At 39.1% G+C, this 24,348-nt stretch overlaps 1 protein-coding gene across 1 annotated transcript in view; it reads right to left on the reverse strand.

Annotated features, from left to right (window-relative positions):
* The window catches only part of TOX (thymocyte selection associated high mobility group box), a 301,503-nt gene that overhangs the window by 104,281 nt on the left and 172,874 nt on the right, over positions 1-24,348 (reverse strand). The window lies entirely within an intron of this gene.

Here is a 24,348-nt window from a genome sequence, read left to right on the forward strand (position 1 = left end):
TGTTATTGGTGAATAAACAGAAATAAAATAACCAAATCTGAACAAATGGAGAGAGCACATGATAAGGGGAATGGAACTGGGCTCTGAGTCAGCTTCTGGTCCTCATTCTTGTTTTCCCATGAATCAGTTGTATAACCATTTAAATTCCCAGAACTGGGGCTTTCCCATCCGTAAAATGAGGAAGGAGTTGACTAAATATCAACAAGTCACTTCACAGCTCTGAAAGCATCGACAGGTTTGCCTTTCAAATCCTTTTCGCCCTGTTAAAGTGGTACCTGGTGATAAGCAATAGGACAATCCAGTGGCTAGAAGTCACTATTATGTCACCATAAAATGTCTCTATTATGCAAAATTAGATAACTGGCCATTGAATAATATCAAATTATTTTATTTCACTACCGCAGGGGAACAATTATATTTATTCATCAAATGTCCACTTTTCTAAAAAGTTGTTTCTTTTCTTCCAGAGACAGGCAGTTTCTCATTTGAAACTTTTCTAATTTGAAAGGTGTCCTTTGCAAAAAAAAAAAAAAAAAAAAAAGTTTAATTACAATTTACTTGAGATGTATTGCTTTGTTTTGAAAATGGAAAATACCTCCAGTACGCCCTAGCTGGTTTGGCTCAGTGGATAGAGCGTCAGCCTGTGGACTGAAGGGTCCTGGGTTCGATTCCTGTCAAGGGCACATGCCTGGGTTGTGGGCCTGTTCCCCAGTAGGGGGTGTGCCGTGGAGACTTTACGGTTAACATAAGCTTTGCCCAATTTGCTTCTTTTTCTATAAATCAACCCAAGTTTCATGCTTTGTGTGGGGATAGATTTTCGGTGATTGCACTGTTCGAGTTCACAATGTGTACCATGACTTGCATTATTCCTTGGTACTGTCAAAAGTGTAGAGTTACTTCCCTTAAGTGAAATAAGCTAGTCAGAGAAAGACAAGTATCACATGATCTCACTCACATGTGGAATCCAATGAACAAAATAGATTCAGAGACATAGAAACAGCTGATAAATCTCAGAGGGAAGGCGGGGGTGGGTGGGTAGAAAAAGATCAACCAAAGAACGTGTATGCATATATGCATAACCCATGGACACAGACAATAGGGTGGTGAAGGCCTGGGGTGGTGGGTGGGGATGGGCTAGAAGAGGTTAATGGGGGAAAAGGGAAGTATGTAATACTTTCAACAATAAAGATAAAAACAATGTAGAGTTACAATTTAAATTTCCTTCTTCATTATGTTCCATTATCCAATCATCTGATTTTGATCCTATGGTAATGTTTATTCACATTTATGAATATTCTTCGGGTCGTGTTTTGTCATAATCTCGCCCAAGACAGAGCCAGAAGAGTACAGCATTGCACAATTTCCCCTTGCCAACATTTTGATGCCATTTTCCTTTTAATTACTGTCAAATTCAATTTCACACCTTTTCATTCTTTGTTTAAGGATGTACTTTTCTAGGGAATATAAAATATTAACTGATATTTACACTTTGCAAAAGCTTCCTATTAATCTTCCCCTGAAACAAATTTAACTGTAAGTTCAATATTAATTTGAAGTTGATGGGGATGACTATTATATAAACAGAGAAAATGAATTTCCTGTCAAGTAAACATGTTTTTTTTTAAACCTTCTGTTTGGTCCAACACTTGTATGGTAAGGGTCACAATAATTCAAGAACATGAAAAACTAATATCTTAATTGTGCAAAGAGGAAAAGAAAGTGGCTGTTCAATATCATTTATCAAAGTAAGAAGAAGAACTAAAAACAAGAGACCCATCCAGTGGAAGGTCACAGCCAATAACATTTCTGCAAATAGAAAAGGATGCTGAAGCATCAGATCTAAATTGCTGTTTGCTGGGAATTTTAATGGAGTTCTACGTCACATTATAAAATGTTTAATTGTAACCCCATTTTAATAACACCATCTGATTAAATGAAAAGACGCCTTGCTGATCGCAATTACAATCTGTCAAACTGCATATTTATTTACAGTTTGGTTTTCTGAAACCATAAGATAAAAAAAGAAAACTCTATTCAGCTTGTCAGGAAACTATAATTATTGTGTATCCTTCTGTCAGTTTCTGCATAAAACTTTTGGTCCTAAAATGGATCTAATTATATCTACATCAACATTTTTATAAACGCTCCATTTTTTTTCCCCCTCCATCTCAGTGAAATCTTTGTTGTTAACTAGGAAAAACATATTCTCTCTTTTTAAAAGGCATTAGCTAGGCTTGTTTGCTTTCTTTCCTTCAAGATGTTATATAATCAAACATCCTTTTCTAAATATAAAAATATTTGCTTATGTCCCTCTCCTTCCTGGCATGAGATTATGAAAATAACAACAACAACAAAAAACCCACCCAACAGTTTTTGGCTGTTTTGGAAACACTGTTTGCGATTGTCTTGGATATCATAAAATTCCTTCAGTCTGCAGCAATGAAAACCTAAGTCTCTTTTCATAATTATACTCTGGCATTCAAGGCCTTGGGCTCCGTTACCTACACAAGTAGGAAGAAACTGTTGGATCCCATGGGGGAAGGAAGAATTGGTCAGTGGGGATGTCTTTTCTCTGAGGTCCCCTGCCCCCACTTCTCAACCCCCTTGTATTTCTCCTGCTCACCTATTTCCTCTGCGCTCAGTGGCTTCGTTCTTCTTGGGGTCACCCACTTTGCCAATGTAGAAATAATCCAAGCACTGAACATATATGCAATCAGACATGTTTTACAGCCCATTTAGGTGAAAGACTTGCTAATTTCGTCGATATATTTATGTTAAGATGTTCGTGGATAATAGTGGTTAACATTCTCCCCATTCTGGGAATCATAATTATGGATGTCAACTAAAGCCCAATAGAAGACGCAGTGGATTCGTTTAAAGGAGTGCCAGGACTGTGGCTGTCAGCACGAAGGCAGCACAGACGATAGTTTAGCATGAGGGGCTGAATCGGACCCTCCTAGTGTCCTCCCAGCTGCTGATGTTCTCTAATAGACCACTACACCATTCCAGGTGAGTACAATCAGTAACTACTTAGAATGAAAGCAGGGCAATTCCTGGAGGGCACAAAGTAGGTGCCCAGGTTCTTATACAGAAAGCTTATAGGAGGTAAGTAATGGGAATTCAATTTGTAGGATCTCAAATATGCTCAGTGTCTTCAAATACCGTATAAAGAAAGATCCAGCCTCAGAAACACGAAAGAGGAAGTGTAATTTGTAAAACACGAGACAATTACATGATCTAAGAAAAACTTACAGTAATTGTGTTAATGGGGAATCCAGAGGTTATTATTCCCAACCTTTTATACATAAACACACATACGATTTAAACATGGCACATAGGGCCTGGCTGGCATGGCTCAATGGTTGAGCATTGACCTATGAACCAGGAGGTCACGGTTCTAATCCTTGTCAGGGCACATGCTCAGGTTGCGGGCTCAATCCCCAGTTGGGGGTGTGCAGGAGGCAGCTGATTGATTCTTTCTTGATGTTTCTATCTCCCCCTCCCTCTTCCTTCCTCTCTGAAATCAATAAAAATATATTTTAAAAAATAAACATGGCACATAGGCCTTTATGATGGGATTGCTGCCCCCCTGGTTGGTCTCCAACCCCCTCATGCACCTTACACGTTTACACTTATCTCTCGTTTCCCAAACATGCCACTCTGACCTCTGTGCCTTTCCTTGATCATGCTGTCCCCATTGCCTGGAAAACCTGCCTTCCTTGTTCATTTGGGTTTCACTCCTCCACATACTGCAAACCCAGCTTTGAAAGTCTCCTGAACGCCATTTCTAAATACTGCCAGCAGATTCATGAGCAATTTCTCCTATGTTCTTTATGCAATTTGTTTATACCTCCTCCAAAGCAATGATCATAACATACTATATCTTTGTATGGCTCTTGATTTGATATTATAGGCAATGTCCTTGGTATCAGCATAAGGCCTATGCCTAGCATAGTGCCTGGAACACAGAAGACACTAGTGTATTAGTGTATTCTCCTGGAATACATACAGAAGACACTAGTGTATTAGGCACTAATGTATTAATCCAAGAGTCTTGTTCATCTTTTCTGATGAAGAACCACTTGCTTCAAACTGTCTCCTAGGGACAAAATTACTTCAGCCTAAAGTAGTCTACTCAAGGCACCAGCAATTCAATTTTACACAGTGGTTTGTGTGTTTTTTCTTTTCATACAAAGTTGAAAATTGCCTACAGCTGTCTCTCCTTCATCATTTTGTCCTCTAGACATTCTTATTAGCAGGATGACCTTGGCTATTTTCCTGTGTAAGAACAAGCAGGTTTGGAGATTAGTGACTTTCAGAGAACACAGAAAAACCATAGCTTTTTGGTTTTTAACCCTGGTTGCACAGCAAAATCACCTGGCGAGTTTTGAAAAACTTACTAATACTTAGACCCCATCCCAGAAGAAATAGATCAAATGGCTTTGATTTGGGGCCCACTCATTTGCCTCCTGCTGAACACTTAGGCTGGACAGACTAGTAATTCTTCCTGCTACTGAAATTGTGGCCCCAGACACAGCCCAGGCCTCACCTCTCAGGCCGCACCCTTAGACTTGCTGAATCATAAACCTACATTTAACAGATCTCAATGATTTCCATTCACATTAAAGTTTTGGAAGCACTGGATATGTCTCTTAATCTCTTTTGGATCTCATGTTTCCAGGATCTTGTTTCTGACAGGTAGCACAGTAAAGGAGGTGGCAGGAATTGACTCCAGCCTCCGACAGCATTTCTGCATCATGCTAAATTGCCCTCATGTCCCACACTTTGATATGGTAATACCCAAATTTAAGTTAGGACTGCATTGAGTTATTGCGATGGTCTAGGCATCCATAAGCAAATCATATAAGTGTATAGATGTGGCTGACAAAGTTTCTCCAAGTCTTTACAAATGCTATTGAGAGTCATAAAATACAAATTAACTCAGTAGCGTTACTGAGTCCTTTGGATGTTATGCGTTTTTAAATTAATGAATCTTGAAAGTTCAATTACTGTAAAGTTGATGGAATTTGAGAACTGTTTGAAAATAGGACATAACAATTTGAGGAACTTACTAGAGTTAAAATTTTAAGGGCAGCCTGTCAAAGTGGGGTAGATGTTTGCTAGATCCTGTGTGAACAGAAATAACAGGAGGTTTCAATGTCCGACTGGCTCCTTATGCAATGGATACTCTTTTATGTCCAGTAGGTGGCCCACATTTTGTCAGAGGATGTTGTGACAATATGAATTAGATTATTTGAGAATTTACTTTTTCTCCTGGAATACATACAATTTTGATATTATAAAGTAAGTTAATTGAAGGACATGATTTGATTGATCAAAATGCAGTTTGCAAATATCTTTTAAAAGGCCCATTTCCTTAGTAGCAGAGTCTTATAAATTCTTTCCAAGGCACAAAGAAATAGGCCTGTAGAAGACTTATTTGTATTCCTCTACTTTAGCTGTATATGTCCCAGACTGGGGGTCCTAGCTCTAGTATGAAGCCATCGTTGGTGTTTATCAAGAATAGCCAAAGGATAGTTACAAATAAACACAATCATGGTCAAATGATGTTAAAGATCTGAGCATCAGCAGAACATGCATCTTGGACAACTAAACGTATGTCTTTTCCTAAAAATATTTCTATATTAAATTTCTTGGTGAAATATTTCCTAGGTTATCTCACCTTTTTCTTCAAAGAAGCGTTACTTTGTGTAATGCATTTTGTAGTCTTTTTCCTTCTCACTGTCAAATTACACAACCTCTTGGGTATCTTCCAAATTCCCTAGGAGTTTATTTCATGGTTTTAATACAGGACGGCCCATTTCAAGCAGTTTCCTTTGAAAGTGTTGAACGGGGACTGTTTTAAATGGGTCACTCTCAGTTTGGGACAAGGGTAGTTATTCAGTTTAATATCCTGGACATGTAGCTGGAGAGATCATTAGAAATGTCCAGGCACTTCAATGGCAAGACTTGAAGCAGAATGGGAATTTGTAAATAAAATCAGGAATATCTAGTTGTACTCTCAATTCTATACTATTCTTTTAATTATTATAGGTACTGGTATATGTGCATACAGTATATGTTTATTGAGAATATAAGTACTTTTTAACTAAATTTACCCTATTTTAATAACATAAGGGTTAAATTCATAAAATGCACAATTACATAAAGTATTATACCATAGATAAACCCTCATGAAAAGTTATGTGTTATTCAGCATCGATTAAATACTGAAATGGCTGAACTGAAACTGATCATTTTGAATTGCAATGGAAGATGATCAAGTCACCTCTGAGCAGAAAAAAGAAGAATATGTAATACTCAAGTTCAATTACTTTTCAATTTAACTCTCCTGCTATCACTCCAGCCAAAGTCACAGGCTTGAGCTAAAATGATAATGGAATTTTGGTGTTCCAGAAAGTATCTTTGAAATAGACTCTGGTTTTGTCATAATTTCTTCTGGTTATAGAAATTTATCCTGACTTTTTGACTTCAAAGATTCTATCATAATTTTTCTTAAAGTTAATGAATTTATACTTTAAAAATCAAACAAGTGTGATCTACTTTAATTTATTTCATTCATGGATTTAAATAAGGTTTTCGAACAGACTGTTTGGCCCTCTCATAGGCATAAGGGAACTAAAGACTGGATTTAATTCATGTTGTTAGTTATGATTAGCTTATATCTGTTTGTACAGAGCCTAGTATCGTGCCTGGCATTAATGTCCTCTGGATTAATGCTTGCTTTCCAGTGTCTCTCCTTTTCTTCACATTCTTAGTGCTTTTCCTATAGTGTCATGGTAAAATCACTGCTTTAGTTTGACTTATTGATGCATTGTTTTCGAGTATGTCATGTTAATTTTAATATATTTTTTTACAAGGATAGCATTCTGCCTTGAAGCTAGTAGATGCTTAAGAAAATTGTTGCCTGTTACTGTTTTTATTACTCATACTTAAAAAGCTGAGGATGTTTTACAAAGATCTATTCAAAAGTGTGAAAATATTTATTGCCAGATTTTTAGATGCTTTTGCAAAAAAGAACAGTTTATTTGTTATAATGAAAGTATCACTGAATATTGCTCAAAGTTAGCTTTCATTTAGGCATTTTTGAGAACAATACAAATCATGTCCTGGTTATTAGAATGACAGGAGATGGAGAGAGGGAGAAAGCTGAAAGTGTGCTCAATGGAGTGGAGAGAATTATACGTGACAGGCAGTCCACCTGGCCTCATTCTGCAGTTGACTAAGTCATGGGAACTTTAGTAAGTGGTGTTTGTCAAAATGGTTACCCAAGGAAAACGGTGAAGGTCATAGTTCCAAGCACCGTGCTGTCAATATTAATGCCTCCTTTATCCAGAAGCAATGAAGTCTGATGAGAAGAACCCGAAGACAGAGTCAGGAGAGGCGGTCTAGTCCTGTCTTTGGTAGCTGTATAAACTTAGCTGATCCTGAACACCTCTAACAATTGACTTCAGTTGTAAAACGAAGGATTTTGCCAAGTGACTCATGTCATTTCCAGCTCAAGTCTCCAATTCTAGGGTTGTTCCTGTAAGACTAACACTGGAAATAGGTAGACTCTCCATTTGCTCTCGCAGTGTCCTTTGAAGAGAAAGCCTGTGCAAATATTTAATCGTTGTCCATTCTACATTTACGGAAATTATCTAGTTAGAGCGTGGCTCTCATTCAGAAGCATTCTCCCCATCAGAAGACATTTGGAAATGCCTGGAGATTTCCAAATTGTTACAACTAGAGGGCTTGGCATCTAGTGGACAGAGGTCAGGGCTGCTGCTAACATTTTACAATGCAAAGGAGAAGTATCCCCTCCGCAACAAAGAATTATTCAGCCCTAAATGTCAATAGTGCCAAGGTTAAGAATCTCTAATCTAGATAGTAGGCTTCTCATAGAGAAGTTATTTCCTTGGCATTTATTATACTTCTGGGCACAGAACAAGAGCTCAATATATGCTCCTTAGAACTAAAAAGAAAGTTGTATATTTTTAAAATATCTGATATTTCCAGCTCATTAATCATCCCTTTGAAATAAGATTGTGAAGCTTCCTCTAAAAATGCATCCATGACTCATGATGGGTGACACATAGACTGATTTATTATATTAAGGGTCCAGTCATTTATTAGGACATATTCAGCCTTGTGTAGAGACAAGGAGTCAAGAAAGGAAACAAGAACCATGAAGTGCCCATTCCTTAGGGTCATGCAGAATGTCAAAAGGAAATTCAGCCGGGCACTGAAGATTTCTCGCCATCTCGGAAAGAGGTGCAAGCTATATTTAATTTTCAAAAAAATTATTAGTACATTAAGTGATACAAAATGACTATTTTTGAAATTGAATTACTAATCTGTTGATACTAACAGTGAAATAAGAATTAAATCACTTAAAAGTTCATAAACAACTTCAAACAATACCAAGTCATATTCCAAGCTAGATAGAAATGGATAGGGTTCAAATTTCATAAACAATTCTTTAGGACATAAATCTATATGACCATTTTCCAAGCCCAGATTGTTGCCTATAGTTAAAGAATGTTTTCAAAAGGACATTCGAGTTCATCTGGTATTAAGACCCAGATAAATGGACTTGTCAGACTCTTTCAGTTATACTCCCAATATCCCTAATTACTCCAAAATGAATGCTAATTTCACCACGTGACAAGCATGCTTTCCCCAACTAGATGGGTGGAAATAGATGTTGGAAAGAAAAATAAGTTTCCAAACTCTTTTCTGACCCTCTCTATATATTTTGTAAATACTTATGCAAAGTATTTGCTAATCTGCCAGACTTTATCAAAACTTTTTAACCTGAAATTTTTATAATTGTTTTTCAAAATTAGGTCATTAAATACTTCCTAAATACTTCTTTAAATCTCTGAAAGAAGTTATGTTTTTAGATTTCAAAGCTATTTTACTAGACACATTTTTACCTTAATGTTTATACTTCAAAAATATGTTGTAATTCAAATCAATCATGTAGCTTTCATTATTATGATGTTATGTTATCTACCCCCCCCTCCCATTTTATCATTTTGGGGAAGTATAATCAGAGACCTTGGGGTGGGGATAAGAGATCTGTGTCACTCTCGTGGTACCTAATTTTTCCTCTCTGCTGCATTAGAGAATGCTGTGGCCTGACACCATCTGAGGCATCTGACCTGGGAACAATAGCTACCCCTGGTTTAGTATCTTCCTAAGTGACGGCGCTATATAAATGTGATTACCAATGAGATCATTCCTGTGGCTTCTACATCAATCTCCCTGGGATCCCAAGCATTTCTTGTGTGCTCTCTGGGGATTGTTCTGACTTGGTGCTTTAGTAAATTGAGGTTCCCAGGACTGAAGTTTTGGACAAAGGGGCAAGAGATGAAGGCAAGGAAAAAATATATTTTAATCATAAGTCAGCATTGTGTGGTATGTGTGTGTGTGTGCGCATGTGTGTATCTTCCACCGGCTTCGGTGATATCCCTGTTTTATTAAGATATGGAGTATGAACATTCCTAGAGTCTTCAATCTCTTAAGGACTTTAATCTATCAGACACAATAGTGGATATCTATGCATTCATTCGACAACTACCAAGAGAGTGCCCGCCCACCATGACTTCTCTTCTAGATGCTCATGATACAGCAGGGATTAGAGAGCCTAGGTTTCTTCCTCTTACAGAGTGAGAGGCAGTGGGAGGGAGACAACCAAATAGTTAAATAAACTAGACAATTCAGAGAATGACAACACTGATATTTACTCATTTCTTTCCATGCACTTTATAGTGTTAATTCATTTGATAAAACATGACAATGTGATGGGGGTGAGTGAAGGGCGCCGTGCAAGTTTAGACCAGCATTTTGGAGAAGTGACACTTGAGCTGAGAACTGACTGAAGATCTGAGGCAAGAGTATCAACAATGTGAAGGTCATCGGGCGGGAGGAGGGTGACAAAAACTAGTATGACTATAGCTCAGTTAGAGGCCGAATAGCATGAGTATCCTATTCATTGACTCTTGTGTGAATGATGTATTATGGAGGGACAAGAGTTAGGAGAGGAGGCGTTAGGATACCATTCCTATAATCCAAGGGAAGATGGCACTTTGAACTATGGTGGGAGCAGCGAAGTAAAACACTATGTGGGTAGTTGCCAAATAAGACAAGGATCCTAAAAATGTATGCATGCTTTAACAGCTGATAGCTCAATTTAAAAAATGAAATGTATTGTAATAAACACTCTCTTTGTAATTATCCAAAGTGTATATATACATTTTTGGGGGCACCCTATATATTTTGGAGGCAATTCAGTCAAGATATGTTTGGAATAAGGGGGAAAGATGAACCAAGAATGAATCCCAGGGTCTGGGCTTGAGCATCTGGCATGGGCAGTGATTCAGTTCACATAACACACACTCAGTGAAACTCTCACTCCAAAAACATCTCCCCCACTTCTCCTTGTCAATAACCAATCATTTCTTGAGATCCTGTTCAAATGTTACCTCTATTAAGTAGCTTGCCCTGATTCCTCATGCTGTTTTATAACTTTGTTATAGTAAGTACCATCCTTTGAAATGTTACATGCCTTTTTAAGTACACAACTCATTTTACTACACACTTGAGGGCAAGAACTAGTCCCATAAAATTTTTGCTTCCTCACCATCAACATGCAGCTAACTTCCAGGTCCTCTGGATGGTTCCAGTTTTAGGCCTAATCATTATTACCTGCTTCCCTCTCAAAATTGTATCGGTTTGAATGATAAATTATGTAGTAACTCTAAGTATAGCAGTTGCCCAGTACCACCTAACTATTGTAAGACAAGGTAAGGTCTGTGTATATGAACGCAACACAAAAAGGAAAAAAAAACTGGGGTTCCACTTTGGAGTCTGCCAGATTCCCTGGAGCCCTAAGGGAAGAATCTTCTGATACAGAATCCAACCAAAGAGTGAAGGTGCTTAGTACGGCAGAAATCTAAGCTCCATTTGCAAGTAGGAAATGAAATGCAGAATGATGAGTTGTAGATATTTGAAGACCATAGTGCCTCAGACATCTTGCTTTTTTAGGTACATATGCATTTTTGGTATCGTAATTCTGTGATTTTCCACTGACATATGAAGTTGCAAAAGATGTAAGAAGGAGGGATTTCCAAATTCCACTGTATGTGTTAGAGTTGTTCTCACCTCTGTATTTTTATACGAAGCAGAAGTGGGGAGGGTTTGAAATTAAACTCCCTGGTAACTGTCAACAGGATTACTGTCTGGAGCACTCATTCGAACATTCTCGAGGCAAAGAACCCATGACCAGGCTTATTCCTTGTCAAAACATTGGTTTGTTCTCCCCTGGCCATAACCCTAATCACTTTCTCAGCACAAACATTTTATGCCTGAGTGGCATCTTCCTCACAACTTGGACCAAGAGCCCTTTGGGCAAGATTCTTCCTTCCCGGGTAGAGGGCAGCCCTGTATTCATGCAGGTGCTTATCCAATAGACTGTAATAAGGAGAAGCTACTATTTTATGCATCAGACAGTTGTCATCGAGGAGCCTGAGGAAACCCTTTTGCGATGCGCGATTCGGGGTTACGCGCATTTGTCTCCCAATAGATATTTGATATGTTGTCGTTAGCAATATATTTTCCCCAACATTTTGAGAGATTGCCCAGGGAGATTTAATTCTCAATTTCTCCTTTTTCTGGCCTCTGTAGGCAGCTATGCATTGGTGTCGTTTCTTTTCTATTTACTTTGCTTGTGTTTTTTAATTTCACATCATATGATCATGAGATGACAAGGGAAGACGTGAGGCACTGCTGAGCTCCCCCTTCCTTGCTGTTGAGCTCTTTATTGGCAAGAAACAGCCTCTGGATCTCACCCATGTGCATGGCAAGTTCGATGAGAACTTCAGAGGAACCCAAACTCTCCATTAGTCATCATGCTGTTAAGCCACAGAGAATAAGAATCTATTACCTTTTTAACTGAAAAAAGGCCAAAATTTTAAGTGAATACAGATAAGAAAGCATTTGTTGCAAATTATTTCAGTAACATACAGTACAAAAACTTGATTAAAAAAAAATAAAACCTCACATGAAAATAAGAAAATTGCAATATTAAAGTACATTCAAGGGAAATTGGCATTTATTACCTGTTTATTGTGTATTTATTGTGTATGAGAACCTCAGATGATTGGTTTACGTGTACTATCTCATTTAATCCTCATTACAAGACGAGGAAATACAACATACTAACCATTCTCTCCATTTCACAAATGGGGAAATGGCTGAAGTACCCTGTGCCGGGTTCTGCTGCCAGAAAGGGCCCACCTTTCTAATCACTGGATGATAATGGGAACTTTGGACTCAGGGAGGTCATGTTTGGGATTCTCTGGACTCAGATATCCCTGATTTCAAAATTCTTTCCATTGCACCAATGAAATATACCAGTATTGTCACAATGTCATTTAAATTGCCTTGTGCTCTGAGAAGTAGCTCTTTGCTATACCATGTTTAAAGGACTATTTTTCTTTTTTTAATATATTTTATTGATTTTTTTACAGAGAGGAACGGAGAGGGATAGAGAGTTAGAAACATAGATGAGAGAGAAACATCGATCGGCTGCCTCCTGCACACCCCCCACTGAGGATGTGCCCGCAACCAAGGTACATGCCCTTGACCGGAATCGAACCCGGGACCCTTCAATCCGCAGGCCGGCGCTCTATCCACTGAGCCAAACTGGCTAGAGCAGGACTATTTTTTCCGTAGCTTATGTCATCTAACACTGAGGTACCATTTAACTGTCTATTGACTCCTCCAAATAGGCAAAGATGATGTGTCCCTTCCGATAGCTGTGGAGACCATGCATCAAAGCACCCTGGTTCATTTCACTATCCTGGTAGATCCATCCAAGACCAGACCCTGTCTGGGAGACCCTACGGAGGCAGTTGAGTGCCTGGGTTAAGTCAGACAGTGAATCACTGAAAATCTCACTAAGGCAGACAGGTTCAAACCCGATGTCTCCTCCTCTGAGATAACTAAGCACAGCCTTTGCACGTAGGGTAACTTTCCCATCAGTTTCTGGCCCCACGAGGGGATCTCCATAGTACTGCTCTCAGGCATGGGACATTCCGTAGGCTGGGTGAGAAGAACAGGACCCTGACATGGAGAGTTTCGAAAGTCACACTCTGGCCCTACCATCCTTCATGCACTAGCCTTCTTCGTCACACTCCGGGGTTTATCGGGGAGGGCCCTAAGCTCATGGGAGGGGGTTCTGAGAACACTGCTTTTGTGACCCCTAACCCTAACCCTAGCCGTCTACCTGTCTGACCTGCCTCTGAGTCCTCAGTCCCTCCTGGGCAAGATAAGGACAACACCACCCTCTACCAATGTGATTGTGTGTGCCTGGGACCTGGCAAGAGTAGGTGTCCAATAAATGCCAGCATGGTCGTTCTTAGAACTTCCCATGGAGCATGGGCATTCATAACTAGAAGAGGAATGACAGGCAACGTAAGGAAAACCCAGCCGAGCAGCAGTGGGGCTTCATTGGACAATAAAAGAGGTGACGTGAAGCACACTGTCTGGTTTTGCTTGAGGGCTTCAGGTGTATAGACTCACTAAATCCTTATCACCAACAAGGGAGGTAAGAGAGGAGAGGTGAGAGAGTGAGGCAGAGGTGAAATCACTTGCCCACAGTGTCATGTAGCCAGTGAGGGTCTAGACAGGGTCCAAGTTCAGGCTGCCTTACTCCAGAACCAGCTGGGAACCCACCACTCACATTGCTGCTCAAGACCCCAACGCCACTGGTCGGTTTCTGCAAGTGACTACCACACTCCCTGGTCAACTGGAGGAGGGTACCCAACTTGAGAACTTGATCTTACATGGTCTCCCATTTCCACATGTTTCATATTTGTAGTAACCCTCATCTTCCCAAGTGAACTGTCGGCTCCTGGATTCCAACATACAGTACATATAACACTCAGCAGATCTGAGGCACAATGCAGACATCCAAAAATGCGTGATGAGTGGGGTGAAATGTACAGCAAAGGGCAGCTTCAGAGAACACAGTGTCTCCTGTTTGCCGGGAAACAAGGCCTGGCTAATGAGGCACTGTGTTTTGCTTTGGGGAAAGCAAAAACAACCGCAGAAACAAAAAGTACCCTAGGTAATACAGAAGCTGTTAACCAAAAGTCCCAATTTGCATCTGCCCAGTGGAGGAGTGGCGTTTGCTGGCCACGGATCCTCTCAGACACTCAAACACAATCAACATATAAATGTGTAATTACATATGTTTGTGTAGAAAAAGAGACAGAGGGCTACATGGATACAGATGAGAATAGCATGCTTTTATTCAATGTGAGGAATAGTTATATGGTCAAGCCTGACTATTCTTTTCCTGTTAATTCTTCAAGAATTATAAGGTCTGTATACTGCACAATGGAACGCAATTATTTTAAATGCTAATAGTTTTGTCTTTTGATAGTTGTAATAATATAACCTTTATAAATCTACCATCTCAAGAATTGAAGAGGAACTTATTTTTCATTCAGAGCATTTTCAAGTTTCATAATGTATGGAATATGGTCTTACTGCAACTTGGTAAACCATTGTTTATGTCTGTTGGTTAGCAGAGAATGTGATTAAATATGCAACACATATAAAAACTTTAATAGTTTAAAAATGTTTGGGGGGTTGAATAACTTTTATTAGAAACAACATTTTGATTGGGGGGAAAAACTCCTTAAATGTGGAAGAATATAATACTCTTAACAATGCTTATCAAATGTAGCAAATATTGAGACAGTGTCTTGCCTATCAAAAATGGAATTGCTATCCTGAATTACAAAGAGTTAGATCCTCCTGTCAAGTAGTACTTAGATTTCCCTAGGGAATTTGTATATTCCATTAAATTCTGAGAAGTTCAACTATCAATTTTGTTATTATATATTTATCAAAATGCTAAATATATTTATTAGGTGAAGGCAAAAGGACCTTTTCTCTGGATTATTATGGCATTTGTGATATTTTCAGAGACCTCAAAGAAGAAAAGTGAATCTACTATTTTTAACGACCACTTGGTCAAAGACCCTCAGCACTTCATGCCTTTTCTCCAATGGCAGAGAAAAGCGTATGAAAGGCTAATGTAAAAAGATAGACATTGTGTTCTTGTGGGTAATGCTTGTCCACATAAGGGAACTCAGAGCTTTCAAACTGGAAAAAACTGAAATGGGGGAAAAATCAACAACAACAACCACCCAGACCTACTCTAAAATGTTCCCGTATGCACTAGATAAGAATAGTTAATGAATAATGAAGGAAGTGGTGAAATGAGTCTGGTTCATTGTTCTCCTGAAAAGCCTTTTAGACTAATTCTCCTATGACTCCATGACTAAATGAGTTTATAATACAACATTTTAATGTTAATAATCCATTTGCACAAACCAACCAAACAGCAAGTCAAAGATTGAATCATTTTGCAATAAAACAAGAAATAAACACTGGTCATATGGGCCAGTGTTTAATAGACATTAATTATCCACATTGCTCCTCCTGCCCCCAAGATGTTTCTTTAGAAATCTTATAATTTTACTCCATAAAAAAACAGCTCTATTCAGAAAATAAAAGTATTCATCTAAAAAAGATCAACTATGCATTATAATTAATTGTCATATACATCAACTCAAGAGTGGTATGGGTTAGGACCGTGGTCGGCAAACTGCAGCTCGCGAGCCACATGTGGCTCTTTGGCCCCTTGAGCGTGGCTCTTCCACAAAATACCACGGCCTGGGTGAGTCTATTTTGAAGAAGTGGCATTAGAAGAAGTTTAAGTTTAAAAAATTTGGCCCTCAAAATAAATTTCAATCGTTGTACTGTAGATATTTGGCTCTGTTGACTAATGAGTTTGCCGACCACTGGTAGGAAATAATTAGTAGTAAGTTGACTAAGTATTAAGGCTATGAGATTAGTTGTAAGTTTTGGGGCTCAATTCATTTATTTATATTAAAATTATTATAAATGCATTAAGACCCCATGACATATTACATAATGTATTTTTAAAAAACTGGAATACTTGTATCAATTTAGAAGACTACACAATTGCTTAGAAGTGTCAGCATAAAAAGCAATAACGATCCTGTACTGTCTGGGGACAATATAGGAGTTTCATGGGGGACGAATGAGTTCATCCATTTGTTCATAAATAGTTCCTGAGCTCCTACTATGTGCCAGGCTTATATAATATTAATATCAATAATTTCCACAAGAAAGCCTCAACAATGAAACCAAGTAAGCTGTCAGGGTGTCTAGGCTCACTTTTCTGTAAAGAGCTTCCCAGGCAGGGCGAGGAGCAAGACACGTTCCTTCCCACAGGGAGGGCATGTCCTGAGCGCTGATGCTGAAAAGCAGAGAAGGAAAGAGAGAGCAAGGAGAGTGACACACGGGAGGTGCTCAGCTCAGGGGCTGATGTATAGTCAAGACTTGACACATGAAGTGTTTTGATTATTACCGAGGGTAGCAGGGTGCGCTCGGCACATGAGTTGGACCTGAATGAGGAGGAGAAACAAGCAAAGAGCACGGAGTTGGAACAGGGGGAGGGAGAGGGCCGCGGGCCGGAGGCACACAGCCGATGGAGCCCTCAGGTGCATGGTTTCTCTGCTGAGCGGGCTTCTGTTTTTACTTGCTGCTTATCCTTCCCCCTCCCAACTCTTTTCATGCAGGTTCTGTGCTGCTTTTCCCAAACTGCCCCCTCAACACTTCAGGAAAGATTTCATGAACATTTTGGAGGTTCCAGCGAGTGACTGAAACTCATTGCCGGGGCCAGGAGTCTGTCTTATGGGCCCACTTCGAATCTGTTTGTCCAAGGACAATTAGGAGTATATAACTATATTTTTCTTCCTTCTCTTTATTTGCTAAGGACTATTTAAATAATGGATACCCAAGCAGAAAAAAAAGAGGAATAACACCATAATGGCCTTTCCAGATGTTTGCCTTTAGGATGTGAAATGAATTATACAGAAACAAGATGGGGAATTGCTGGCTAGATACCCATACAGCAAGAAACACACCCTGGGAGTAAGCAAGGGGTCAAAAAACTAAATATGTCAGTAATCAATAATGCTATGAAAGAGTCTATCATCAAACACCCATGTGGGGGGGGGGGCGGAGAATTACTTGAAAAATTCAGAAATTAATCGGAAATCTCAAGCTCTGCCTCTTATTGTGGTCGGCACTCCTTACGATCACAAATTAAAAAAAGAAAAAGTTTAATTTGATTGAGAAGTTGAAAAGTATGACCTTTGAGGAAAGGTTCAAAGAATTGGGGTTATTTGGGCCAGTTAAAACACAACTGCGGGATTGACTGAGTAAATGTCAAGTTCTTGAATCAACTGTTCCCCGAGCATTCAGACGTCTGAAGCAGACAGAGTAGACTGAAATTGCAGTAAGAGATTTTAGTTGAACTTTAATAAGGAACTTCCTGGAAGAAATCTAAATCTCTTAGTGCAATTTAGCTTCATGTTACAAGGTTAATTAAACACAAACAGGCTACCAAGGAAAGATGTGGAATCTTGGGTCTTGGACAGAAAACCACATATCTTAAATGGTGTAAGTTTACTCCTGCCTAGGATGAAGAGACGGGACTGAATAACTCCCCGAGTTTGCTTACAGTATATTATGTAACTAGTTTTATAGATTTTTAACTTCTTGCATGCATGGGCGAGGCACAAATCCATAAAGAACTCCAGGGCTGAAGAAAAAGTACAACAAGCCCCATATACAAAGTGAATCTTGAGTTTTTTTTACTTGGCATAAGAAAGGAAAAGCGTTATTTTTAAATTGGCTTCTTTCCTGAACACTATTAAGGAGAGCTGTGGTTTGGAAAAATATTTTATTACTGCACTAAAAGATAGTCCCCAAATCATTAACATACTGAGTCCATTGAACTACTTATCAATACCACATTCAAAGTAGTCTGTTTTGAGCAAAGAAAGGGCTTAAGTAGAGCTTAACAACTAACCACAAACAACACTTATTTTTGGCCTTATTAGGAATTTGACATTAAAAAAACCCAACCCAAACCACACACTTTTATTATATATAGTCAAAAATAAGAACAAAAAACCAGCTAATTTATTCACAGTCCTAAAGTGGTTTAGTTCATTGCTCTCAGGTGCTGTCATGTTAAAATAAAAAAAAGATAATTTATGAAAAAAACAGGCTGTAATTGCTAAACATTTGATAAATTGTGGCATAACGCTAAATAATTATTGTTCTTTTTTTTTTTTTCCTGTCAAAGTGGGCAACATCATTTCTTTTTATTGCTTTCCCCCGTTTTTATTTTTAAAGAAAGAAACGCACCACAGTGACATCCGATCCATTTTAAACTAATGCCTCTATTATTTCAAATCTAAATGGGGCTGACATCATCAGCTCTTTCGTGTCCTGAAAGATATTTAGGTCCAGTCCACGGTTCCATATTTTATGCATTACATGAAATAAAGTATCTCAAGATTTTGAAAATATTTATTTTAAAAATAGCAATCAAATTGTCTGTAATCACATTTTCTGCTTGGCTTTGAAAGCTACATTATTCAATATGCCAGTGGCCCTTCCCATAATGGCAACAGATTAGAAATTCATGCTGCTCTCATACGTCTGACTTCCCTGATGTAAGAGCGCTCCCCCTGGACCCGGAGCACACTCCCGCTTCAGTTTTGTTCGTCCCGCCCGCTACCTACTGAAGTGATGGTTGTCAAAACAGTGGAACAGTGGCCTTTGAATGCAAAGTGTGCCATGACTGAATGCTAAAAATGACAATAAATCTGAATACATATATTATGCTTGCTTTTGTTGCCTGGAAAAAAATAAGGCATTGGGGAAATAAACCCCCCAATTTTATTGCTTTTAACATCTTTTTTTTTTCCATTTTAAACTCCAGAACTGGAAATTTGAAGCATTGAAAGAAATTGAAATCTCCTTTGTTGCCTTTTCTCATTGTAAATTTTCTATAATGTGTCATTAGGAACCACACTCTGCAAAAAGCCCAGGTTCTAAATGAATCCTTTCTGTGAGGCCATTCTAAAACTTTGCACGGTTTTTCTTTGTATGAAAGAGCTTCTGTTGACTGCACAAAGAACAAGCAATCGCTACATATACGCCGGGCAGCGAGGCTTGGGTGACTTTATACAAGGTTGCATTTTGCCTTCCACCAATCCATGATTAACCCAGCAGTGAATGTACCAGAATGGAGAGAGAGAGAGAAGGAGAGGCTCTCGATTTCGGTTTGTAGGAACCAAAGGATTTTTTTCTGAAACCACGAACAGTTAACGTGGACATTTTCTTATCCTACCTTTCTCCCAAAATAGCCCTGCAGCTTCTTCCTAACAACAGGAAAACACTGCTCTTTCTCACAAAGCAACGTCACTTCTTCTTAATGGCAGAACAACATTTTCCTCCCAAAAGGAAGGTTCTGTTCAATAGATTCAAATATCTTAATAACAGAATAGCGTTGGGGGACAGGCAAAACACTGAGGGGCCAAAGTGATAGTAGGAAAAGTTATTAAGGAACTAAAGTGACAAGTTGGGTGAGTCGAGACCCTGCATCACAATTGTGTGGTCGATAGAGAATGAAACACGGGAAAATGCGAACGCGGGAAATGTGAACAAGTGAGATGAATAAGAGCCACGCCCCCCTGGCTGATTCCTGGCTTCCCCCGGCTCCCAGGAGCTCAGTGTGGAGCCCCTCATCTAGCCCAGCCCTGCTGCTGTGGTTAGGGTGCCACGCATGGCCCATGGCTAACAAGCTTGTCCAAGGCAGAGCCCGGTTCTCTGGACTCTCATTCGAGTGCTCGTCTAACCGTCCTCCACTCCTTGATCAGTTACCCACTATCAATTGCCCACAGGGGAGTTTTGAGAAAATGGAACTTTTACATATTGGATCATGAATGGCTGTTTGACTTGGACCTAGAAAGTCAGAACTAATTGGCTCTTATTCGACAGTACATACTAATAGAAATTCTACCCTGGTTTATAGCCCGAGCTTGGAAAATAGGGGGGGCTTTAAGAAAATGGAATCTTTTCTCAAGTGCCAGAAATCTAACTTCGTGCAGAGTCCTGACTGACTGCTAACACGTGAAAGGGCACAGGCCAGAACATACAGAAAGGAAGCGGGAAGGAGGAAGCTGCACCCTCTGGATGCTTCACGCTGTACGTGTTTATGGTAAAGTGTAGAAGGCAATCTAGATATTCTACCCTGGTGACCTGTATCAGGAAGAAATTCTCACGGACAGTATCGAGCACCAAGTGCAAGTCAGGCACCATTTTACAGATAGGAACTAATTTAATGCTCACAACGTTGTGGGATTAAATATCTTATTATACCAATTTTATAGACGAGGAAACTGAGGCACAGGAAGGTCATATAAATTGCTGAATGTCACACAGCTGGTAAGTGGCAGTGCCAGGATTTGAACTGAGGCAGTCTGACCCAAAGATGTCAATTTTAATAATAATGATATGTAAGGACACTCAGTAAAAGGTAGAGCGGCTTCTTTGGTTAATAGCAGGCTCATTGCCGTCTTTTTTTTTTTTTTTTTTTTGATAGGTCTGAAGAAGATTGAGGATTAAAGTATAAATAACTCTTTTGGAAAATCTTCCCTCTCATGCATTTTAACTTCCCTAAAAGAGTCATACAAGCTTGCCTTTCATATTTTATTTAACAAACTTATATAATATTCCCTATGTGCCAACTACTAGTCTAAGCAATTCTGGCTCATTTACCCCCACGAGGTAAGGACTATTATTATCCTTGTTTCAGACAAGGGAGCTGGGGTATTTGCTGGCTGAGCCACTGAGCAAGTCACTTAATCACTGTGATCCTCCATTTTCCATTTGTGAAACGGGGGTAATAATACTCATTCAGATATTGATTTCTCATACGGAATACGTTTTTATGTCTAATATATTAAACATTTGTAGAAAATGCTTAAACTAAGTGAAATTGAATCACTTATATTGCCACTGGGGGCAAGGGCAAGAAAATTTATCTTTAAAATAAAATCTCAGAAGAAAACATTATATATAATAATTTATCTTTAAAATAAAATCACAGAAAAGATTATATTATATATAATTACATTATAAAAGTAATAACATATAGGACATACAATGATGCATATATGTTAAACATTATAATAACCTCTAAAATATGTAGAATATCTAAGTGAGCACTACAATATTTGACCCACCTGTGTGAAAAGACTAACACAAACATGCAAGCACCACACTAACAGCAAATAGTTCAGCTTTAATAACACTGAAGAGCTTTTCTGCATCTCCGCCTAAGGTGGTTTATACTCACTGGATTTTATTTAAATATATTTTATTGATTTTTTACAAGAGAAAGGGAGAGGGATAGAAAGTTAGAAACATCGATGAGCTGCCTCCTGTACACCCCATACTAGGGATGTGCCTGCAACCAAGGTACATGCCCTAGACCGGAATCGAACCTGGGACCTTTCAGTCCGCAGGCTGACGCTCTATCCACTGAGCCAAACTGGTTAGGGCTATACTCACTGGATTTTAAAACTTACAGCAAGTTCATTACATAGGATCTGCAAGTGTTAGCTTTCTTCGTTGTTCCCATTTTGTAGGTGGCCTTGGGAGAAGAACTCAGGACAAGCACTGTAATTTCTCGGTGGGCAGGATTTGCATCCTGATTTCTGTCGCCATTATTTCCTTGTCTCTATGAGCACTGACCTAAATATATTTCAACCACTGGCAAACCGATCAATAGCTGGTTGTTAAATTCTGTGATTACATTAGCAATGAACAAATTGCTACAGAAAGAGTTTTAGCCAGATTTTACAAAGAAGTGTGAAGAGAACATTTTATAGTCCTAAATTTCTTTTCAAAGAAAATAATCCCTTAGAGCTTTTTAAATGTAAAATACGACGATATGAAAGGTTGTTCATCTTTAGATCCATTTATAGTTGGGAATGATGTGAAAACAGCTTAGCAGCCCATCTTTCTTTTCACACTGTCACCACCCTGTGCACCTCCTCAACACCTCTGGCCTGGCTATGACAACGGGCTCCTCAGACTTCCCACACCTGCAGTTTCTTACCACTGCTATCCATCCAGGGAGGCGCCAAAAATGTTTTCCGACAACACTGCCTTGAGTGAAAACAGCCGGAGAGTTTTTAGAATCCATCATATCAAGCCCACAGACCTTTGATTGGTTTTTGAAGTCTTTGGTCAAATCTCCCAACTTAAAATATCTAACCTGCTTTCCAATATGTGTTTTCTATTCTCTTTACTTGTCCAAATCATGACCATCTTTCAAACCCTGACTACAGTCCTACCTTTCCCACTAAGTTTTGTCAACTCCCAAACCAGATTACTGTAATCTCTTCCAACTAGACATCCCTGAGGGGTTCATGTCCAGGAAAAGTAAACTGAGCACTTTGCTTGTCTCTCTCTAATCACTTCATGTCTCACTCTAATTGTTTTCTACCTATTCATGTATATTTTTTTCTGTTGTTGACAAGCTCCTAAGAACAGTGACCTGCCTTATCAATCACTTGAGCCCTTTCAAACATTTAGACCATGGTAAGACTTAAAATGTACACTGATGGATGTCATTCTGGATACATGACAGCTCAAAATAAGAAGGGAAGAAGCTCCTTATTTCTCAAAGGAATGAGTAAACGCCAATCTAGTTGACCCTTCCAACTCTACTAGAATTCTATTCCAACTTTATAGTGTATCAAACTCTGGCTCCTGGAATCCAGCCAGAGATCAAAGCCTTGAAACAGGATGTTTACAATCGGTTTAAACTCCAAATCTTTCTCCAAGACCACTGTGGCTTAAAAAAAATGGGTTTAATGACAATTTAATGTTAGAATCAACATTATAAACTAGACGTATGCTGTTCAATATAGTAGTTTTATAAGGAATAAGGGGCTACTTTAAAAATAATTAAAATATAATAAAATAAAAATTAGCCTTTCATTCACACACACTAGCCACATTTAGAACACTCAGTAGCCAGTGGCTACTGTTATTGGACGGTATGGATAATGGAAAAGCCATTAGCACAGAAAGCTCCACTGGACAGTGCTGAAGCCTATCTGAACTCTTACCAAGATCTGGATTAGCTTGGAGTAGCTTTTTACTTACAGTATAAAGCGCTAGGACCAATTCTGTGAGTAGGCAAAGTAGGTGCCCACCTCACAATGTGGTTTGAGAGGTATTGGGAAGGCTCACAGCCCTTGCTAGGTTCTCCTGGCCAAGAACTAGAACAGCAGGTTAGCGCTTCATCCCCTTAGTGTAGGCCAAGGGGGCCCCTCTGCCTTATGTTAAATGATCCAAGGGAAATACCATGCCTACGGGGAAATACGGAAGCTCGGTTTGTAGCATTCAGTTGGGTGGGGACAGCATAAAGAAACGCTGGATGAGCTGAAGCTCCTGAGAGGTTAAGAGGAAAGCACAGTGGAGGAAGGATCTGGAAAGTGGTGTTTCACAGGTGTAAATAGGTCCAGTCCTGAGCACCATTTGAGAATGGAGGGATTGCCAAGGATGGCAAATCTGGGATAATCCCAGACGCATATTCACTGAAGTTGTGCAAGCATCTCTTAAAAGAGTAAATGGCGTATGGAGAAGGTCCTAGGAATGCTAAGTAGGTAAGTTATAGAAAGGAAAAGTTTGGGCACTTAAATTATATGTTTGAATATCTCATTATCCCTCCTACGGCCAACTTCATTAGCACTGTGAGGAAGGACCATAGCAGACAAAATTGGTATTTTATACACTGTATGTACTCCTCCTCTCTCAGTGAATGTGGGTGCCCACTGACTCATGAACTGGGTCTGAAGACTTAGCCCCAAAGAACAGCCTGTGATTGTTCAAGGTGACTGTTTTGAAGTACATTATTCAGATTTACACATTTAGTGTGTTTGTTAAAAGTCCATTCTCTACTTTATGGAGTCACAGTTAATAGTCCCAAGGTAAACCTGGACAGACAAATATAACATGAAACACTGGGAAGTAGTGCTGAGTTTTCCACCACTGCTAGTACTGCGGATGGACTCTCCCCTCTTGGCCAACCAGCGGCCTGCCAGTCCTTAGAAATCTTACCCTATCATGGCATTAGGCTCCGGGCTCCATTCCCTAAAAACACCACTGTGGGGTTTCTTTCAACTACTTCACACACAGGAAAACCTTCCTGTGAAATCATTCAAGTTGATATATCTCCAAATGGCTTAGGTAAGTGATCATATGAAACTTTTTTTTTTAAAAAATCAGAAGCAACATAATATGAAGAAGTTAATAAATGTGTTCATTGTGAATATGACAGCATTGTTCAGCGATTTGTAAAAA

The sequence above is a fragment of the Eptesicus fuscus genome, chromosome 19 (assembly GCF_027574615.1).
Source record: "Eptesicus fuscus isolate TK198812 chromosome 19, DD_ASM_mEF_20220401, whole genome shotgun sequence".
NCBI classification, from domain to species: Eukaryota; Metazoa; Chordata; class Mammalia; order Chiroptera; family Vespertilionidae; genus Eptesicus; species Eptesicus fuscus.